Genomic DNA, 21,747 nt, shown 5'->3' with positions numbered 1-21,747 from the left:
TATTACAAAAGACAACTGGCAAAGGTTATTCTCTTCTTTACCTTTGTTGCAAGGGAGGCAGAATAACCAAAAGATATGTTGGGAGAGAGAGGAACTCAGCATCAGAAGGGGATTTCCTCTTATCTCCTGATGATACTTTTGTGTTATGGTCAAATTGCGTCCCCTGCAAAAAAAAGATGTGTTGACATCCTAAACCCCAGTAACTCAGAATGTGATCTTTTTTTGAAATAGGGTCTTTACAGAGGAAATGAAGCTAAAATAAAGTCATTAGGGTGGACCCTAATCTAATACAGCTGGTGTCCTTAAGAAAGGGGAAATTTGGACACAGAGACAGACATGCACATGGGGAGGATGCCATGTGAACCTAAAGGCAGAGAATGGGGTGATGCATTTATAGCTAAGGAATGCCAAAGACTGTAACAAACCGCTAGGAACAAGAGAGAGATGCAGAATAGATTCTCCTTCACAGCCTGTAGAAGTAACCAACCCAGACCCTTCAGAATTCCACCCTCCAGAACTATGAGACAATTCATTTCTGTTGTTTAAGGCACTCAATTGATAGCGCTTTGGTATGGCAGCTCTAGGAAACCCATGCACCTTGAGACTCCACCTCTGAGTTGCACAGATGGGTGACACTCACACTAGCAAACAGAGAGGGAGAGAGGAGCTAAAGTCATATGTCTGGATGTGAAAGACATGAGCATTTAGTGGGGCCATTGAATTACAGCAGTTTTTATTACGCAAAAATTAAACAAAGTAAAACAAAAACAAAGCACAAATCTGCTGTTCATCTGGAATCTTAAAACTCAATCACTTATTCTCCTAATTTTATCACTTTCTACTCCAACTATATGTGTTACTTTTCAAAAATCTTTCCCTGACATTCACATCCATATACACCGGGTAGAAATCTTACTCAACATTTGAGAGTGTGATAAGATTGTAGTACTTCAGTTTTAAAAAACAATTTAAATCAGACTCAAGGCCTGTCCCATCTGAATCTTGGAGTATTCATCATCAGTTACATGATCAGGTGAAGTTCGGAAGATGGGGAGCATCCTTCCGGGGACTCACAAGAACATGGGATATTTAATTGGAAAAAGGAAGGGCTGCTAGACTTTAGTAAGTGATTTCTGTATTTTTCCAAGCCCAAATATTTCTTTGAATCAGGAGATTACATGGCTTACCTACCACTCTTGAGCAAAGACAATTTTGTTGAATGTGAGAGAGCCTCTTAAGGGATATATAATATTATTTCCTTATGATGTCCTGTCAGCTCCCAGAGTAACACCAGAAGACAGACTTCCAGCAAGATCTGCGATCAGCAGACTACTGACTCTATTCCTATCTTGAAGGTCCCTCTCTCCATTTAGCTCTTCCAATAAACCCCATCTTATCCTTTGCAAAAATTCCCTTAGATAGTGAGCTCTACTTTAGTCTCAGACAGAAATCTGTCCTGAAGCAAAGGAAAAAATTTGCCTAGAGGGAGAATGGGGTTTTAGGAAGAGTGTAGGAAGTAATACAACAATGAAATATCCTACCACACTTATTTCATTGTCTGATGGATGTCTCCACTTCTCAGAGTCAAGAGTTTCGCAAAATCAACAGAACCTAAAAGAACTCCCTACAACCCCACCTACCAAGGCAATAGCGATTTGTCCCCATCTCACCACGGGCACTGGGACACACCCAGTTGTCTAAAGCAGACACCTGTTTACTATCTAATCCCCACATCCAAGCAAAAGTCAAATCCTCTCATTTCTACCTCCTTCATAAATTTGTCTTAAACTCATCTATTGCCACTAACTTAGGGAATCATTCTTCATCGCATCCTGCACCACATGAACCACTCAACAGCTGAACACATCAACATCACCTCTCAACAGCTTGTAACAAGTTCCTAAATGGCCTCTGTGCCTTAAATGTTGCCTCTCCAATCCGTTCTCCACATTTTGATGTTTTAAAATATCCAGTTTGCTAAGGGCATTGCTTTGCTCAGGACTCCACAGTGGCTTTGATGATTTTCAGGGTGAAGTACAAGCTCCTTAGAGTGCCACCAAAGACTCTTTGTTGTCTGGTTCCTCGTTCCTTCTAGGCCTTTTTGTCTTGCCACTATTTTTCTCCCTATCCTACACACATACTCCATAACTCATGTTTTGAACTTCTGAACTGTTTATTTACGATAAACATTTTCCAGAATTTCTCTTGCTTCTAAGATTTTGAAAATGCTATTTTTTTCCCCAGAGTGTTCTTCACTACCCCCACTTTAACCTGCACCTCATTTTGCCTCCTCACTTTATAAACAACATTTCATCCTTCAAAAATCAACGAAAGCACCACTTCTTCTGGAAGTTTTCCCTGAATTCCTAACACTCTGGGTTAGAAGAAGCTCTTATGTGCTCAGATAGGTCCGTGGCTTCTCATTACTGCATCATAAGGTGCTATGATTATCTGCTCACCTGTCCATCTTCCTCAGCTGGATTATAAACCCTTCCAGAAAAGTGATGATGTCTTATTAATCATTGCATCCCTGGTGCCTTATAGAGTTTTGTCATTTAGCAAGTGCTAAGTGCTGAACAAATGGTTGAATATCCCAAGGGCATATGTGAGTGCTACACAGGTAATTCAGGAACTGTCTATTAAACTTCCTTTATTACCATCTCTTTATAAGAATCTTAATATTACTCCACTCTCTCATCAAAAATAGTTGAAATAGGTAAATAAATGAATTCATTTCTAGAATAAACAAAAGGAAAGGAGATATAATATCTAGTACAAAGTGTTTGCTGTTATTAATTTTGTTTTCTTCTTGTGGTTTAGGACCCAAAATAACTTTATTATGCTAAAAGTCTTACAGGATGACTTTTTAGGTATTAGGTAATGATCAGTTCTGCACTAAATGCATAAGAAGAGCTCAGTACCCCTTTGGTGAATATCTAATATGTTTAAATTAAATTGGCACCTCATTATAGTGACTAAGACATAGAATTACTTTGTCATAAATTATAGGTAATCTGTATTTTCACATTAAGTCTATTACCAGTAATAGAGTTTTAATGTGGTACTTACACTTTGATAAAAGGGAAATCATGTTGCCATTAGAAATATGTAAGACGTGGATAGAGAAAAAATGGGAAAGTCAGGGGGAAAAAAAGGAATGAAAGATGTAGAGGAGAATAAAGAATTATAGGGGAAACTCAGAATAATTCAGAATATAGCAACAAAGACAGGGAAGAAGAAAAAAGACGGATGGAAAAAACATTAACAGGATGGGCTAGAAATTGTAGGAAAGAACATTAAGAAAAGATGACAGAGAAAAATAGAGAAGGAAAAAGAGAATACAACAATGTGACATGTATGCAGATCACTGCTGTACTGAGAAAATGAAATGATGCAGATAAAAATGCATATACTATCTGCCTAAGTTTAAATAGAAAATTTTCATGTGACTAGCAAACAGAAAGATATAATATTATACTTTTGAACAATTTAATCGTGATTATCTAGGAAGCTTATTCTATAGCCTGAAATTACTTTAAAAATCATAGTTATATTGATTGTGCATTCAGGGAAATGCCTTTCCCTCTCTTCAGCCTGTGTGAAGGCAGGGCAGCACTAGGTAATGCCATCAGGTTTATGATGTTAAAAGTTTAACAAAGTGAGTTCCACGTTAGTGGTAGTTTCTGCAGGAGCAATCTATACCCACGGTCAAGGGAAGACGAACGTGCCACACACTCATTAGTTCAGATATTAACAAAAAACATGTGAAATGGTCCCACTTTATAGAAGTATTTTTCTCCTTGAGAACATAGTATTTTATTTCCCCAGTGCATTTTCTTTAAACCCGCTTTACGTGACTGCTGTAATACCTTTGGAATTCACCATTTGATATCTTGTTAGCAAATAGAGGAAAGCTTCTGTAGTAGATTTTAGGAATTGGACATTTTGGAGGCTCATATTGAAAAGAATAAGGAAGAGAGACTTTCTGACTCACTTCCTATCTTTCTCATATGATTAATTTTAATTCTGTAGTATAGAAAAATGGAAAATGCAAAGTACAAGCTTGGAGCACACAGAATAAATCATTATATTGAGAGAAGAAAGCTTCTGTATAAACAAGAGAGGAAGTGAATAGCTCAACATAGCACAAATTCAGAGACATTGATGTTAAATTGGATTTCTATAAATATGGGTATTGGCTCAAGACCTTAGGAGCATAAATTTGTTAGAAGATGGAAATGGTCTCTATCTTCAAATTTTCTCTGTTAGCCTTACTCCAATTTTTTAAAATTCATATGCATAAGAAGGGGGAAATTTGAGTTAGATAAGTAAAATAATACTTGGAAAATTGACCCTCTCCTCCTAAGAAGACTATATATTAGCATGTCTACACAATATTAGCTGGGGATTCATTTGATACCATAAAACTTTTTATGTAGGAAAATTAATACCAACAGACAAATTCAGTCCAAATATTTCCTTCGACATGAAGTGACACAGTTGCGACAAGTGTCGTTTGCAGGTGGAGTGGGAGTGGAGTGAAATGAGGTTTTTGGAAGGGGGATGTGAGATTATATACAAGTATTTGGCCATTGTACTCTGATCGTTCTTCCATGCTCCTTTCATTCAGAAAGAGTTAGATTTGTAAAAAAGGAAAATTGCTGGCAATAAACATAAATACTGTATACAACGGGTTCACTATTCCCAAATTCTTAAAAATAGCTACCTTTTTGCATTCCAAGGGAAGAATAAGGATAAAAGAGTACCACAATATTTTTTAAATTACCCCGTTCTCTTGAGGAAGGATGAACATTAGCACATCAGCAGACGATTTGCTTGGGAGACTTTTGTGGCCATAAATATTCAGTTCAGGATTAATTCTCTGACCATTCACCTATTTGTCATAGCTTCCTTAATTAAGGTCCTTAATTGAGGAAATAAATATATCATGATATTGAACACTTATGCTTTCTAAAGCCTTTCCTCCAACCTAACTGACTCTAACTTTTAAAATATCATGCCATTAAAAGAAGCTTTCCACGGAAAATTCGAAATGCAGTCTTTCAGCATACTTACAGCTTCCTGGGAACAATATTATATTATATTCATAGTTACTTTAAATTTTTCTTACCTCTTCCTTACTTCCTTCCTGTCCACCACCACCATCCTAACTAATTTATGTTGTCATTAATTACATACACATTTGTATAATTCACTATATCGGGAGTCTGTGAATATTGGAAACATGTTCAGTTATCATTTATCCATTTTTTATACAATGCCTCACACAGTGCCTTTCATATATTATATGTGCAATAAATGCTTGCTGATTTAATATGCTTAAATATAAAATAATCATAGGGTGATGCCACCAGGTAAAAATAGTCAATATCTAGTCTATATTATTAAGTGACATCCTAAAGACAATGATGTTTTTAATAAAATCTAATTTAATTTTTCAACCACAAACTTTACTTATGTCTTTGGATAAATTGTTTCCAGGAATAATGATTATTTTAAAATGAGAAATGTAAACTATGGTAAAATATAGCTTATTTTTCTAGAAACCAGATTTCAGGTCTCCATAAGTCTCTGACATGCCTTTATAGCTAGAAGTAATAATGGAATGGGAACAATGATTTTGGTGATAAATACAAACACATGCAACCTTTGAACTGGGTCAGGATTCTGCCTAGTGAAAGTAAAGAACCCAAAACTTCACTTCGTGTTATCGGCTAACTGGTAAGAATAAATGTTAATTAAGTTCTTCCAAGGAGCAGATACCAATATAGAATTAGACATCCAAGCAATTTATTATGGAAACACCTGTAGGGAAAACGGAGAGAGCCCAAGGAGACTGGGAGAGCTGTCAGACCATGATGCAGCTGTAACTCTTGTGAAGAAAAGAGAGAAAGAAGGAATGTAGGATGAGTCTTAGACAGGAGTGCAGTTCTAAACAATTTTAACATGACCAAATGGGAATCCTTGAGCCAAAGTCACCCACTGGAGGATTCCCACTTTCCCAGGAATGAGCCTGTCTTGGTATTTCTGCTAAGCTCAGGCATTGGTTGGGAGCAACCATGAGAAATGTGCCCTCAGTACAATAGGTTATGCATTTCAGAAAGCAGTAAACAGGGATATTTGATCAATTATGATCCCCCCAGTTGAAGATCTGAGAGCAACATTTACTTGGCTGACACAGAACGTAATGAGACAATGGCTGTGATTACTTGACAGTGTTTTTTCAAATTTAAGGGGTAGTGATGGAGAAGAAAAAGAACAGTGATTGATTAATAAAAAGATCCATGTTAGAGTAGTGTCATGGTCTGAGTAGAAGCAAGATTCTAAATTGGTGGTTTGTGCACAGGTTCTGGAATTCAGCTCTTGGATTCAAATCCTAACTCCGAATTTGCTATGGTATCTGAGGGCAAATTAATCAAGTTTATTTTTCCTCTATTTCCTCCTCTGTAAAATAAAGTTAATTATTGTGCATCTCATCTAGAAAGCACTATCATTCTCTTATATTGTTGACATTGGAAGGCACTTTAAAAGTCATGCTGTTCAACAACATACATTCCTGAGGCTTAAGCCCATTCTACTATGAACCCTCCAAGTAGATTGTTTTAATTTAAGTTGGAAAATGGAGAATAGATAAGGAGGTCAGCTCTGCCTTCATGAGAAAGGCAAGGGATCAAAGAGAAAGTTATCAAAACTCTTGCGCAGTAAGTCCTTATCCATTAGGTCCCATTCCTAGTGTGTGTATGCATATATATATATATATATATATATATGTATATGTAAATATATATCCAACTAAAATTACATGTACAACAAAATCACAATAATTGATCATGACATAAATAATTTTAAGCACAAAAAAATGTTAGACTACATTTAGAAAAATATAACAAGATGCAATATTTCAAAACAAAAAGAAAAATGTTATTAAATCTCCATACTGGAAAAAGAGCATTGAGTATATCATATGTTGTTTATCAGTACAATGCGGCAGCTTTTCACTGAAAAGTTTCCCTGCATTACAGGACAATTAACATTCTTGCCCTCACACATTTTGAAATGCCTATAGGGAAGACACTCTCCTCAACTGAGAAAAGTACAAGGTGTTCTTATTAAGGACAGTATCCAGATTTTATGAAGCTTGAGGGTTAACAATGTGGGGGCTCTCTTTGAGAAAAAAATCCAAAAATTAGTTTTCAAGTGTATATTTATTTGTAAGGAGAAAGTAGAGCACAAAAGTTACAAATTCTACAAAACTGATAAATCAACCCAAAATCAAAAAAAATTTAAAGTAAACAATACTTTTGGTAATTATCTGCTTCACACTGTTAAAATTATCTGCTTCACACTGTTCTATATAACTTTACCACAGACTAGTTTTTGGCTTCATATATTTTGAATCTTGTTTATGCTCCACTATTTATATCATAAGAAATTTTCTTTTTATAATAGGGTCTCTCACCCTGTACATTCATTCACTATGCTGAGGGAGTCAGCACAGTAAGTGATAGGAATATATCTGGAAGCTGTTCCTACAGTGGAGAGGGTGACAATAATTTAATTATACATGGAAGTGACATGGAAGTGAGCCACATAAACATAATCTACTGCCCCCCATCCCCGAATGTTCTCCAATTCATTTTCCTATTATTTAAATCCACAAAAATGCCTAAGGTCTCTTCAGTGCCACCCATCAGAGGGGAATTGTGATGGAGAAAAAATCTGATACAAAGAGATAATGATTCTAATCAATTGTGATCAAAATAACTTACTTTTGACAATTTGACAAAAACATGTAACCATATGAAAACATTGTCAGGAAGGGCCTTAAGATTAAGCTACACTAGCTTCTTGATAAATCTACCTCATTTCAAAAGAAAAGCATTTTTCCCCAAAATAAGAACAATTACATATTCATATACCGATTCTAAATTGCATATTGCTAATATATTAAAAACTCATTAAATATGGGAGTTAAATTCTCTTGACAACTATTATATTTTAGTTATAGTTTTTCTTTTTTTATTTTCTAAGTCAAACTACGAGATACTAGCCCATCTTTACTTATGCTGTGGAATTTCAGGTATGTGGCCGTGCAATTGCTCGGCAAAGATACTGGTGTTTCAGGTGTCTTTATGAAATATAAAGTTTCAAAGCCTAAAACAGCATCATATTAATCTACCTGCCTTCCTCCCAGAAAATAACTGATCTTCTTAGAGGAAATTTATAACCCGACACACACAATGATTTTAATTTGTGCTTCCATTCATTTTCAAATTTACATTGATGAAGGATCTTTAATTTTTTCTGTCATTGCTATCTATTTTTGGTTTTACTGTAAATAAAACACTAAATTCCCAATAGAATATATAGGTATGTGTATATATATACAAACTTCCCATCAAAGTCACAGACAAAAGTCTGTATTCCAGTCCTGTTAAAGTTACATTCCAATTTCATAATTATTAGGATAAAAGTTAATTAGTTCATAAGCAAATAATCTATTATCATGCAATAATTCCTAACAAGGCAATTTGTGAAATTTGATATAATTATTCAGCACCGTTTTTCTTTAATTTAAAATGAAGCCAGAATATAGAAATGAATATTGAATATATTGGTGTAAAATATATTATGTTTTGAAACGTAAAGCCCTAGTAAAACATCTGCTCATAATGCTGTTTCCTTCTGTGCAGAAATAAATTGAAACAACTAATCATAGAAAAAATACCGCTAGTTTGAGGAGTAGATTAGCCCATTTTTTTCCTTCTGCAAATTGGGAAAAGATTGGAATCGCTTTACATATTTCACAGGGCTCTGAGTTGCAAACATTTGCACTTTGGCAAATACATTTAAAAAATTCAACTGGCAAAAAACACTTATTCTATCAACACCTTGTTATGTGTGTGAAAGGCAACTAATTTAATCTATAAAGTACTTCCTTATTATATTTTGGAATCCTATGGATTAATCAATGATAAAAAGCTCTATTCCGCCTCACTGACGGTTTGGGTGTAGCTGCTAAAGAACTTCTTTTGTGACGAAGGAATAAGTGCCAAGGATTCAGCGTATTTACAATTTTAAATTGAGCATTTCAACACATGCTTAAACTGATAACTTGCCTTATAAAAATATTTAAGGGAATGTTATAATAGTGATAAATGTACTTACAGGGCATAAGCTATAGTAAGTTTGTCACAATTGCTGGGCAATGAGAGAAATACAGGACTAGCACTAATTTTTGAGATCTAAATATAATGAATACCAAGATTGAAGTATGACTATGCAGCCACCTAAAAGAAATAGAAGAGTCTCACCAACCTAGTATAGAAATTATGTCTATCTTAATTATTAATTATGTACATATTAATATACATTTTTAAAAAACTGTGTAAACTGAGAGGGTTACTGATGGGCTTTGAAAATGAGGAAAAACTAGACACCCAGGCCAGTGGTCCTCCTATGTGGCAAATGAGCATGCCAATCCTGTGCAGCCCTGGAAGAAAATATTAGAATCACTGCTACCATGTATTTGTTATTGTATCATTTTAATCTATGTTTTAGAGTATATTTGTATGTTTTATATTTAAAATGTATTAGTATAGTATTGCATGAATTAACATACAAATATTATGATGAGTACTTAAAAATGATTCTTAGTAGCAGAGTGTAAGATAAAAATGTCTAGATATCACTCACCTAGACAAAGCTATACCCAGCCCAGCTCTGTTCAGAGGTTTCAAGAGCCTTAGTCGATGAAATATGAGGATCCCATAAGGAAGGCCATCCCTATTAGGAAATGAGTGATCTTAACCTGATATTATCTTAGTTCAAACCACAGCTAGAGTTCTCTCTATAAAATTCCAAAGAGATATTCTGGTTTTATTAATCAATTCTGACTTTGGTAAATACACATCAAACCAGGAAAAAATATAACGTAACTTAGTGCCTCAGTGTTCTCACAATACCTTTTGTCAGGAAAACATCACAGAGATGATTTTAGATCTTTTAAATTCTCCAGATTAATGAGTGCCACATGTCAACTTAAGAAAAATAGCTTGCCAATCTTGTCCCTTGACGTTTTCACCTTAAATAACCATGTGAATATGTGAAAGTATACAGTAGACTGATATGCTAATGTCCTCTAGTAGATAATGTCCTTGTATTCATGTACTTGTGTAGTTCCCTCCCACCCTGACACTTGACCTCGATAATCTGCTTTGACCAATGACACCTTGGAAACATAAAACAAGCTGAAGCTGGAAACATAACTTACACATTTGGACTATCCCTCTTATGCTGTTGACTGGAACTCTTCCACCAACATGCAAGGAATCTCATGCTAGTCTTCTGGGTTACATGACCCAGTTGACAGCCAGAACCAACCCAGACTTATGTGTGAGGTCATACTAAATCACTCACCCCCAGTCAAGCCACCAAAACATCAAAGCCACATAGGTTCTCCTAAGAGTGACTAGCAGACCAACTGCCAACTAAATCCAGACCAAAATCCAGACCCACACAATTATGAGCAAACAAAAGAATTGTGTTGTTAAGCTTTGGGATGCTTTGTTGCACATCCATCTATAACTGAGACAAGCATTTTAGAAGTTTACTGAAAAGAGCAATACTACTTTAACTTCCAATCCTAAGGTCAAAAGCAGAGTTGAAGGAAGTCTCTAAGAGAGAACAGGACTTCTCTCCTGAGCTGGAAAATAATGTGGGAGATTTGTGTGTGTATAAAACTGTAATGATATGATTATGGACTGAAATATTATACAACAGTTGCTGAGGTATGTCCCTGGGGAAACAGGATGATATGGTAATTATCATTTAGTGGTCATATATTTGCCCACAAATGAACAGAGGACATTCCTCTAGAGAGTCAAAGGAAGCTTACCAGTAAGTTTAAAAGGTCAAGTGTACTGAAACAATGTGAGCAGATCACTTCTGATTATCAGAGAAAACTCTTACAAACCAGTCAGTATCCCAAGGGGAAAGAGTATGCCCCACCAACAGCTCCTTGGACAAGTGTGACTAAGAGTAAGATTGGAGAGGCTGGTTTTAAACAGCAGTTGAAAAAAACAAGGGAGAGAAACAGCCAATCAGAGAAAAAGATGATACATTATTTCCAAAGGCGTATAGTCTTTAAGAATCAAATATGATTACTCACACAAAGACATTATTTAAAAGGTAAGCATTACCTAAATGTTTTTGTATTGTTATATCACCATCACAGGAGTCTTCTGCCTATATGCTCTTAGCTCTTGATGAGCTGCTGTAAATGAGGAGCTAACCATATAATCATTTGCAGCTGTGAGTGACTAGGATCAAATTCCTGCAATTGTGATCTTTTAAATATTTGCACCTGCAAACATCTGGAGCATAACATCATGATGCCTTCCAAAAATGAATGAAACAAATGAATTTACAAGCATGCGTTGCTATTTTTGAACACACAGAATTATTTAACTTCTAAAACAAATATTTTCAAGATAACTAAGGCACATCTTCATTTTTAAGTTGTGAGTGAAAATCTCATTTTAATCTTAAGATATCTATGGATAAAATCTTTGTAGGAACAAATTAAAATGTATATCCATGTGACAATAACATAAACGTGTAAATTTGAGAGGATTTGGTTAAACCCCACTTTTTAAACTTTTAAGAAAATTTGAATCTCTTAAAATTAAAAGCTAGAGTATTGGCCACATACCAAAGAGAATCTAGACGAAGATAAAGAGATTGCAAACAATCAATTTATAGGTAATTTTCTAATTTTTAGCACGATATGTTTCTGATAATACATTTAGAAATAAAATAGTTATAAGTTTACAGAATGGTATCTTTATGCTCAACGGTTTGGAGTAGGGAGAATGATGGAGTTCTGTTAGTCTCTCTTGTCTCTCTGACTTCTCTCTCTCTAATATCTATAACATAATATATATTATTTCTCTATATATAATATTATATATATGTGTATATATATAATTTTCCTCCCTTTTTAGGTCCTGTCTTCTTCAGGACCAGGCAACCTGATGATGAAGTTTGAAATGAAATATCATGTATGAACTTCCAGGACTGCTATTAAAGTCCAGAGTATAACAACTTTCCTTGATACCACTGGGGCCATGAAACTGAGCCCAATATTTTATTTTTCTGGGTTACTCCACAAGTAAACCAACAATTAAACAGTAGTGTATAAAAGCAATGTGTCAGAATTGATTTTCTTATCCACTCCCTATTTTCCAGGTCACACATCAATTAAAACAAACCCCTTGGAGGGTCCTTAATAGAATAGGCTTAAACCATGGGGCTGTTTGAATTGGTGTTTTGTGTATTTTGTAAATAATCTAAAGCTATCAATAACATAAGTATCAGAGACAGTCTATTAAAGTTTATCCAGTATCTGTTCCTCATTCACTGATGCCTAAGGCGAGAAAGAGAACCAATCTTTATGGAGCATTATGCATGCCTGTCACTAACTAGGGAGGTTTACACATATTTTCTCATTTAATCCTATTAATAATCCCATGAAATACATGTAATCATTACTAAATTTAAAAATAAGGAAAATGAGGCTTAGGGAGATTATTTTATTTTTCCATAGTAGGTGAGTTGTGTAAGAGACATGCTAGGTTAGTCTGAAACTTTAAGCTGGGCTTTTCTACCCTACTCTTAATCTCTCTAGGACTCGGTTTCTCCTTTAGCAGACAAGGTTGTTTGGTTATTGTTATTATTGTTGTACCAGATACCCTATGGGGAAAATACCATAAATAATATTCAATGACGTTGTGATTTTTAGAGTATACATGAACTAAAATTCAAAAGGCACACCTTGTGTGTATTCACATTCTAACGTAATTTTAAATCTTGATGCAAGCAGTTGAAAAATTTTCTCAGATTTCAGATAAAGGTTATCAATGTATATAGTTATAAGGATGGTAATGGTGTTCCTTTATTTATTTATTTTTCCAGTGAGATCCACTGTAATTTTCCAGTGAGATTCCACTGTAATTAAACAGCTGCTTCTTCTACTTACTATAAAACAGTCTTTATGCTTAGAGCACTGTTGCAATGGAACATACGTAGCTGGTGAATATAAAAAGTACTTACAAAATTTTGTCTTTAGAGATTAGAAGTTTAAAATGGTTCACTGCTGGGAAAAGTAAATTCTACAAGAGATGCTAATGTTAAACAGTTCTAATATACTCTGACACTTGGGATTTCAACCCATAAAATATTAATAATATTAATCAGTTTAGTACCACTGATGTTAAAACACATAGAAGATAACTGGGCATATTAATTTTAATGATTCCATTTTGAGATTGAGAATACTGAAATTCAATTAAACTAAATCATCCACTGTGATTATTTCCAAAAAAAGGTCTCTAAACTGAACAAGAGAAAACCATGTATAGGAGAAAACTGAAATGAAAACAGCAATAAGCAAGCAAGCGAACGATATACAAAATGACCCTTTCCATGAGGGTGGATTTTGGACTTCTTCAGACTCAACTGTCTGGTTGACTTCTGTTACTTAATCAAAGGGAGGCCTTGAATCCAGAATCTATATTCAGATTCTCTACTGCAATATGAATGCCCTGGAAAAGTCTAGATGATCCACATGATACGGAATTAGTTGGAGGCATCATTATAAACTCATGTTTAGCTTAACTATAGATGGATTAATGTAGTAATTATTATCGGTATGACTATCTGCATAGATTGATACATAAGCACATACTTTTTAGCTCTGTCTGCTGAAAGGGCCCAGAGGCAATGATATCCCAATAGCAATGAACACAGCACCCAGATCTTGGATTCTAATAGAATTCACCAATAGAAAGAACCAGGGCTTTTTGGAGAATGGTGATTTGGTGGCTGAGGCAGGGAATATACAAGATCAACAGGAGGAATTCGAAATGCCAGGAAGTAGGAAAGTGCTGAAAAAACAAAAAAAAAAACAAAAAACAAAAAAAAAAAAAGGAAAAGAAAGAACAAAAAGGATAGGACATGCCAAAGAGACAAAGGAGCCAACTGAAAGAGCTCCCAATGGGCAAATCTGGAACCATCTGAACAATAAGGTAAACAATGTAGTATTATCTAAGAGTCCTTACTGATTTATATGTATACATATAAATATATATAATTTAGAAGCTTGCATGCACGTCTTCCATAGAGAAGAACTGCTAATATCTTACACACATACTTCCCTCTCAAGGAAGTGGATCTTCTCTCCCCTCTCCCCACTCCCTGAGTGTGGGTTGCATTTAATGACTCGTTTCCAAAGAGTAGAGTATAGAAATGGGAGGAAAAGTAACTTTACAGTGGAGAAAACTGGCAAACATTACCTTGGCCAGGTGATCAAAGTTAACATCAGCAGTGACAAGCCATTGAAAAAAAGAGATGCATCAAAACTGAGGGACTTTCAGTCTACAAAATATCTGACTAGTGCTCTTCAAAACTCTCAAGGTCATCAAAAACAAAGGAAGTCTGAGAATCTGTCCAGTACCGAAGAGGCAAAGGAAATATGATGATAGAATGTCATGAGGAATCCTGAATGAGACCCTGGAACAGAACAGAAAAAGGATAGGATGAAAAAAACTAATAGAATCTGAATAAAGGATGCCATTTAGTTAGCAATAAGTAAAAAGAAAAAAGAAACAAAGCATATAGAAGCATATAGAAGCATATAGAAGTGTTAACGTTTCTCCTAATGTGTTTTCTTAAGAATATTGAAGACCACCTTTTGAAAGAACCCAAAAAATCTTCGATCTGAAATATTGCTTTCCATAAGAAGCAAACATAGATGAATATTTGTTATATATCTTGAAATAAAAGCTGAAAGGCAGAAAACTATCTGAAATTTTCCTCTTTGTTTACTAAGTAAAATCTTTTTCACTGGGTAAAACTAATAAATATGGCATTTTAGCCATTTAGCACTTATGAAAGAAGCCAGCATGAGAAGAAAGCCATTACATAAAGGAAAGCAGATTAGAAAGGATGCAGAGAAATGTAGTCTTCCCAAATTTGATCTTTTCATATTTGAAGGCAAAATCAATAATATGTCTTCTTACGTGTGTGTGTATTTCTTGTTGTATATATAAATAAAATTCTAAAAGACACCCACTTGGCCCCCATTTTTGCAAATGTTTAGTGATAAGGAAATAAGAATACAAGCAACTGGTAAAACAAAACCTTTGTGGTAGACAGCCTTCAAGGTGGTCCCCAATGATCCTCACCATCAGTGGCACACCTTTGTAAAGTCCCTTTTCACAGTGAATCAGGGCTGACTTAAATTAAGTGACTTAGAAAACTACGGACACAGTAGTGTGTAAATTTTGAGGCTACATCATAAAAGGCATTTCAGCTTTCATCCTACCTATTGGATCATTTGCTCTGGGGGAATCTAACCACCATGCTGTGAGGACACTCCAGCAGCCCTGGGAGAAGGCTGCCCTTGGAGAGGGATGGAGGATTTCCACCAAGAGCCAGTTCCAACTTGTCAGCTATGGCAGTTAAGAACCTTGGAAAGCAGGTCTTCCAGCTCCAGCGAAGCCTTCAGATGACTGAAACCTGGCAGACGTCTGATTATAACCTTAGTGAGACACCACGAGCCAGAACTTCCCAGATAAGCTGCTTCTGAATTTTGTCTCCACCAAAATCGTGAGAAATAGTAAATGATTATTATTGTTTTAAGTCACTATGTTTAGGGGTAACTTGTTATGCAGCAAGTAACTCATACAGCCTCCATAATTTGTTGAAGGCTGGCTTTCTGAAACCAGAGAGGTTCTGATTTCACCAAATAGAAGTATTAGGGTGATATTAAGTGAATATCTTTGTGTGGAAGCCTCATTTTCCTACTTTCCACATTGTCTTCCAGAACAGAGGCAAACTGGGTTGTATCCAGGCAAATAACTGAAGAATCCCACATAGAGAAACACATTAAATGGAAGAGCAAAGACCTACAAATACTGACCTTTCATGGTTTCCCAGTGAAAGAGCTGAGCCTCTATCTGATCAGCTCAAAGTAAAGCTCATCCATCAAGAACAGTTCTGTCCACACACACAAAACGTTTCTGCTGGTTTCTCAAACCCTCACATTTAACTATGACAGGACACCCAAGAATCACTAGACATTTTAGACAAGTTCCTAACAATTTAAACCAGACAAAAAGGAACAATGAAAGAAAGGAATTTGGAAAAAAAAGAGAACAATACAAGAATCAGTAGGAAGTTTAAAAATCATTCAAAAAAATATATCTCATCCAGAAAAAAAGTAACACTTTCTAGAAAAGATTTTAGATAATAAGAAAAAAAGTCATTAGACTTTAAAAATAAGTCAATAAATAGCAAATGTGAAATATAAACTTGAAATTATCAGGCAAAAATTGGAAGAAAAAATGAGATTGAAAATAGAAATGATAAGAAAATTCTATCACTGCACTTGACTCAAACAATTCAGATTTCAGGAAAAGGGAAGGGGAAAATGGAAATGAGGTTACCATCAACGTGAAAGTATGAAAATGATTCCCAGTCCTGAACAGTAGAAGTTTCCAGACTAAAAGAACCCACAGAGAGTCCAGCACAATAAATTAAGGAAAGATGCATAACAAGTCATCATGAAATTGTAGAACAGCAGGGATAGAGAGAAAACTCTAAAAGTTTCTGAAGACAAAGATTAAAAAAAAAAGTTTTCAATAATGAGAATAAAAGGAATTGCATTTTTTTAAATAGCAACTGTAGAAATCAGATTTATGAGGACACTGTAGACTTAAGGCCTCCAGCAGGCTTTGCATCTCCTCATTGAAAGAGCTTGTCTGAGAATAAAGGTAATTGCAACAAACACGCAATACAGAAAAGAGGAAGATCAACTTCTGATGACACCGTTGAATCTCAAATGCTGCAACGCTCAGAGCCAGTCCCACTCTTTGGACATGTCAGTTGCATGCATTAATTAATGACATTTTTCCTTTTAAGCTAATTTTAGTTGAACTTCTGTCACTTGGAATTGAAAATCCTCTAACAAATACAAGCAGATTCAGCATTGCTACTACATGCACAAACACACTCACACACAAACACACGTGTGCATACATACGTACACATATATAAAACATTTACCTCATTATGCATTCAAAACTTAGAATGTTTATGTGATATAATTGTACTCAAAGATCAGAAACAGGTCCATCTTGGGAACCATGAAGTATCTTGTTTCAGATTTATATGTTGAGATGGAACCACAGACATTTCATAGGTCTCTGTGACCTTACATGTAGAAGGACATGGAGATTGGTGAGGAAAACATGGAAACGGTACGTCTTAGGATAAGATCCTCAGAAGTTGAGCCTAAGATGAGGGGGTGTGAGAAATGGGTTTATTAAGGAAATTCTTTCAGGGAATAGCCAAAATGAAGTTGAAAAAGCAGAACAGAGAGGAGCAAGGCAACCAAGAAGGAGATCTCAGGCAGAATCCTCAAGACAGCAGCTACGTCTTGAGGGTAAATTATGGCTCAGAATTGTCCTGACCTGTGCCAAGGAATTTGGGGCTTTCTTAGTCCCATGCCTGTCAGTCCTTGGTTGATGGCTCCCCAAGGAGGATGCAAATTCCTAGGTACTTCTGGCTTTCTGGGCGGGTGGGCAAAGCAAGCTTCCGGAGATGCAGGTTCTGGCTGTTGGAAGCAAAGGCACCCTGAAGCCACATGATGCACAAACACATGGTAATAATAAAAAGGGGGGTGGGGACATGAGACCATGTGGGTGAGAAACTTACATCAGCTGCTACACATAATAAAAATAAAACAGTAGACTACCCAGGTCTTTTAGGTCAGAAACAAATAAAAAATCTAGTATTCTAAATCCGAAATAAATAAAAAGCAATCGATAACTTCGGTCATCTAGATCTGAAGATTAAGAGAGAAAGAAGTTTGAGAGAGCCCCTAGGTGCTCCGTGTCCATCCTGCCTCCAGCCTGGAGGGGAACTGGTTAACTGTCGATGCTTTGCTTTCCCATCTCTCACATCAAATACAATAGGGTCTGGCTGACACGGGTCACTCCTCTTTAATGTCTGGGTTGACAGTAATTATTTTCCACATGGATGCCTTCCAACCCTCTCCCATAAGCCTATCCTACAAGAATTCTCAAATTCATAAGGTTTGAAACTGAACTCCATCTCCTCACACAAAGAAATCTGCTCTCCCTAGGTCTCTGATCTTGGCCATTTGAGCCATTAAACACCCAGTTGTCCAAGTGGGAAACAAAAGTGTCATTCTTGAATTTATCCCAAGTATCCCTCTGCTAAATCTGGTCTCCTTTATCCAGTCTTGCTTCATTTCAGCTCTCTCCACGACTGCAAGACACTTGTACTTTTTTCTTTTTTAAGTAATTGTCTGATCATATCACTCCTCTAATTAAAAATATCCACTGGCTCCCTACTGATTCTAAACTCCTTACTCCATCTCCTAAGATCTGGTTAACCCTCCACATCCCAATTTTTGACACGTTTCTCTTACACTCTTATGTTGTCCCATACTGAATGAGTTTCAGTTTACTGATTTCATAAGACTCTCCAATTCCTTTGATCCTTCATATATGCTCTATCTTCAGCGGGAAATAGCTTTTTTCTTTTTCCTGCCTTATACAGACTAATTCCTCTATATCATCCAAACATTTAAATAACCCTCCTCTGGAACCTCTCTCTACCAATTAAGATTTGTTCAGTGGCCCCTCCCATGCCCTGCTTACCCAATCAGCTTTTATTTTATATTGTATTTGACTCTGTACTTTTCAGTCTTCACAATCAACTTTTAAAACTCTTGAGGGCAGAGAAAGTGGCTGATTTTCACTGAATCTCTGTACACAACATAGTACCTGACACAGATTTAACTGCTCAGTGAGTCTTTGAATGAATTAAATGAATTTATACATAAAAAACTTTTTCCTAGTTTTACATATTTAAATATGTAAGTGTACTATACTTTTAAAGTTCTTTTTTTTTAAATTTTTCTTGACTACTGGGGTAATCTAATACCACTGAATAATCTTAAATTTAATTCTGCCATATCAGCTTCTGTATAGAGTAAAATTAATTATAGAAAAGACATCAGAGTTCTTAAGAGATTTGAACACTTTTCTAGATAGTTCACAGCTTGACAGGCATTTGTCATAATCAAGAGTAGAGACTTTCGTGCTTATTATCTCCTTAAAAACACATCAAATAACTAATTGCCCAACGAGGTGAGGAAATGCAAGTGACAACAACAAAGTACTCACATTAAGTTTGGAGTGTTTTTAAAGCTGCAAAAACTGTGGATGGATGAGCTTTTTTCATTTGATTCTTCTAACTTTATTACACGCAAATTCTCTCAAAGTCAAGCAAAGATAAATATATATGCGGAGATATGAAAGGGGATCTCTATTCTCCTCTTGCAGGAAAGCAATGGGCTATTAAGAAGCTATCCCATAATTGTTCTTACTGACTTTTCCACTTCCCCAAGCACACCACATACAATGTACACACACACACACACACACACACACACACATCTCCTCTACATAACATCATGCTGACATAGAAGAAAGAACCACTCTGCAGCTAAAGATAATACACTACTATAAACAATGAATCTTAAAAACAAAAAGAGAAACCCAGGGATTTCTGAAATCCCTTTGCAATTTAAACATATTTATATCATTCTTCCTTAGTGAAAAAGAAAAAGCCTGTAAGTTGTACTGCGTGAACTCACTTCTTCAGCAATTTCAACATGAAATACTGCAGACAGTTTTCTTTTGTTCAAAGTCCATTTTCATGGAGATATCAGAGATTCCACACACAAAATCTCTGTGTCCCTGGAGTGGGAAACGTTGTGTCTGAACACAATATCCTGCCAAGCCTCCTGTAACAAAGGTGGGACTCTAATCTCAATTAGAATAGTTTAGCACAGATTCTACTCACTGATCCTACTGAAAACCAGAAAAGTCTCACGTGCACCTTCACACTTTCACACCAGACCTCAAATCTAGTGCCAGCAGAGGCCTCATTTCAGTTTAAGGAATTGATTTCTTACCCTAGAATTTCAGATATTATCATAATCATTCAAGGTCTATTTTTTTCTCCGCAACGACATCCCCCAGGAGAACGGCTTCAGAGATCATAAGGAATGTAGAATACTTCATTAATTAACCATTCCCTCTTCTGATGCTCAAGTGCCCAGTGCCCATCCCTGCTTCAGACACAGTCACGCCTAGGATATATGTTGCTGTTGTTTCTTCTCTCCTTCAGAGATGACATCTCCTTTGCACATTCATGCTTTTCCTTTCTTTTTCCTTGCTGCCATGATGAGCTCCAGATGCAGCAGACAATCATTATACTGTCCTCTGTCAGGACACCTTTGGCTTCCCAAGGATCCAAGGGAAGTGCAGAGGCACTCCTCAAATTCTTTACCTTCTCCTACCCCCACTAGGAGCATACACATGCAGACACATGGTATCTTCTCCTTTTCCTTTATTAGGGAGGATGGAGAGGGTAGATCAGAGAAGGATGGAGAAGCTTTGACATATGGACTTCTACCACCAACAATAAAGATTAAATTTTGGAGAAATAAAAAGTCAGTCTGTTCCAGAATGGATTAGATATCTGTTAGGTAGCATAAACCATTATTTCTTTACTTATATGAGACTACAGTACTAATTGTTCAGATGTGTTCAATTTGATTAACCTATGAATATAATATTCATCTTTATTCTCATTTTTTTCATGCTAAACTTAAAGAATTCTATTATCGTGTTCCCATACTCTTTTCTTATTACTCATTAGCAAAGGACCTATTTATGACTGCGCTCACACTGTTTTCCTGATGAAGATCAAGGTTTACCTAGGAGACCCAAACTCAAGTACTAGTCTTCCTGATAATCTAACTTATTCAGGAATTTGATTTGTCTTAGAATTCAAAGTGCCAGGGCACATCAAAATACACTAGCTGGAAATCAGTTTGGGGTGTGCTCTAGGAGAGAGAACAGAGTTCTGAAATCCATATAGAGAAATGAAAGCAAAAACTCTCTCTAGAACTCATGTTTTATTTAATTGGTAATATTTCAGCAGGAAGAGAAATGGTGCTATAAGTTACCTTCTATCAATGAAAAATAAATATTTTACTTTGACAGTGCTGCATGACATACAAATGTAAAAACTCACCTTTAGCCTCATTATATTTAGGTCAAAGTTTCTGACTTTTTAAGAAGAGCTTGAAATATATTTATTCAGAAAGCATACAATCTCCTCTGATACTAGTAAACATTTTACATTTTATGTCTCCTACTTGTTCGAAATTAATTCTTATGATTATTAAAGCACACACTTGAATTTCAAAACAAAACAAAACAGTAGAAAGATACATCCATCAACCAACTCTACTCTCTGCTGAGGGTAGAGAAAAGTAAATGGCTGTACCCAAAAGAATAAAATGATATTTTATTTTTGTATAAATAATTTTTGAATGTTTCCAAATGCATTTCCTTTTTATTCCAAAATTCATTGAAAGAAAGTTAAAAAACTTGGCTAATATTTTGTTTTTTGATTAATTTATAGCATAAAAATAGGATGTCTGGTGTGACTAGTCAATTTACTGACATTCACACAATTCACAATTTAACTGGGTTTAGATCCTAATTCAGGTTCCCTTGAGATATTGATTCAGCAGGCTGAAAAAACAGAGGCATTGTC

Source organism: Equus asinus, chromosome 11, assembly GCF_041296235.1.
Source record: "Equus asinus isolate D_3611 breed Donkey chromosome 11, EquAss-T2T_v2, whole genome shotgun sequence".
Classification (NCBI taxonomy): Eukaryota; Metazoa; Chordata; class Mammalia; order Perissodactyla; family Equidae; genus Equus; species Equus asinus.
Note: the sequence above shows the minus strand (reverse complement) of the source record.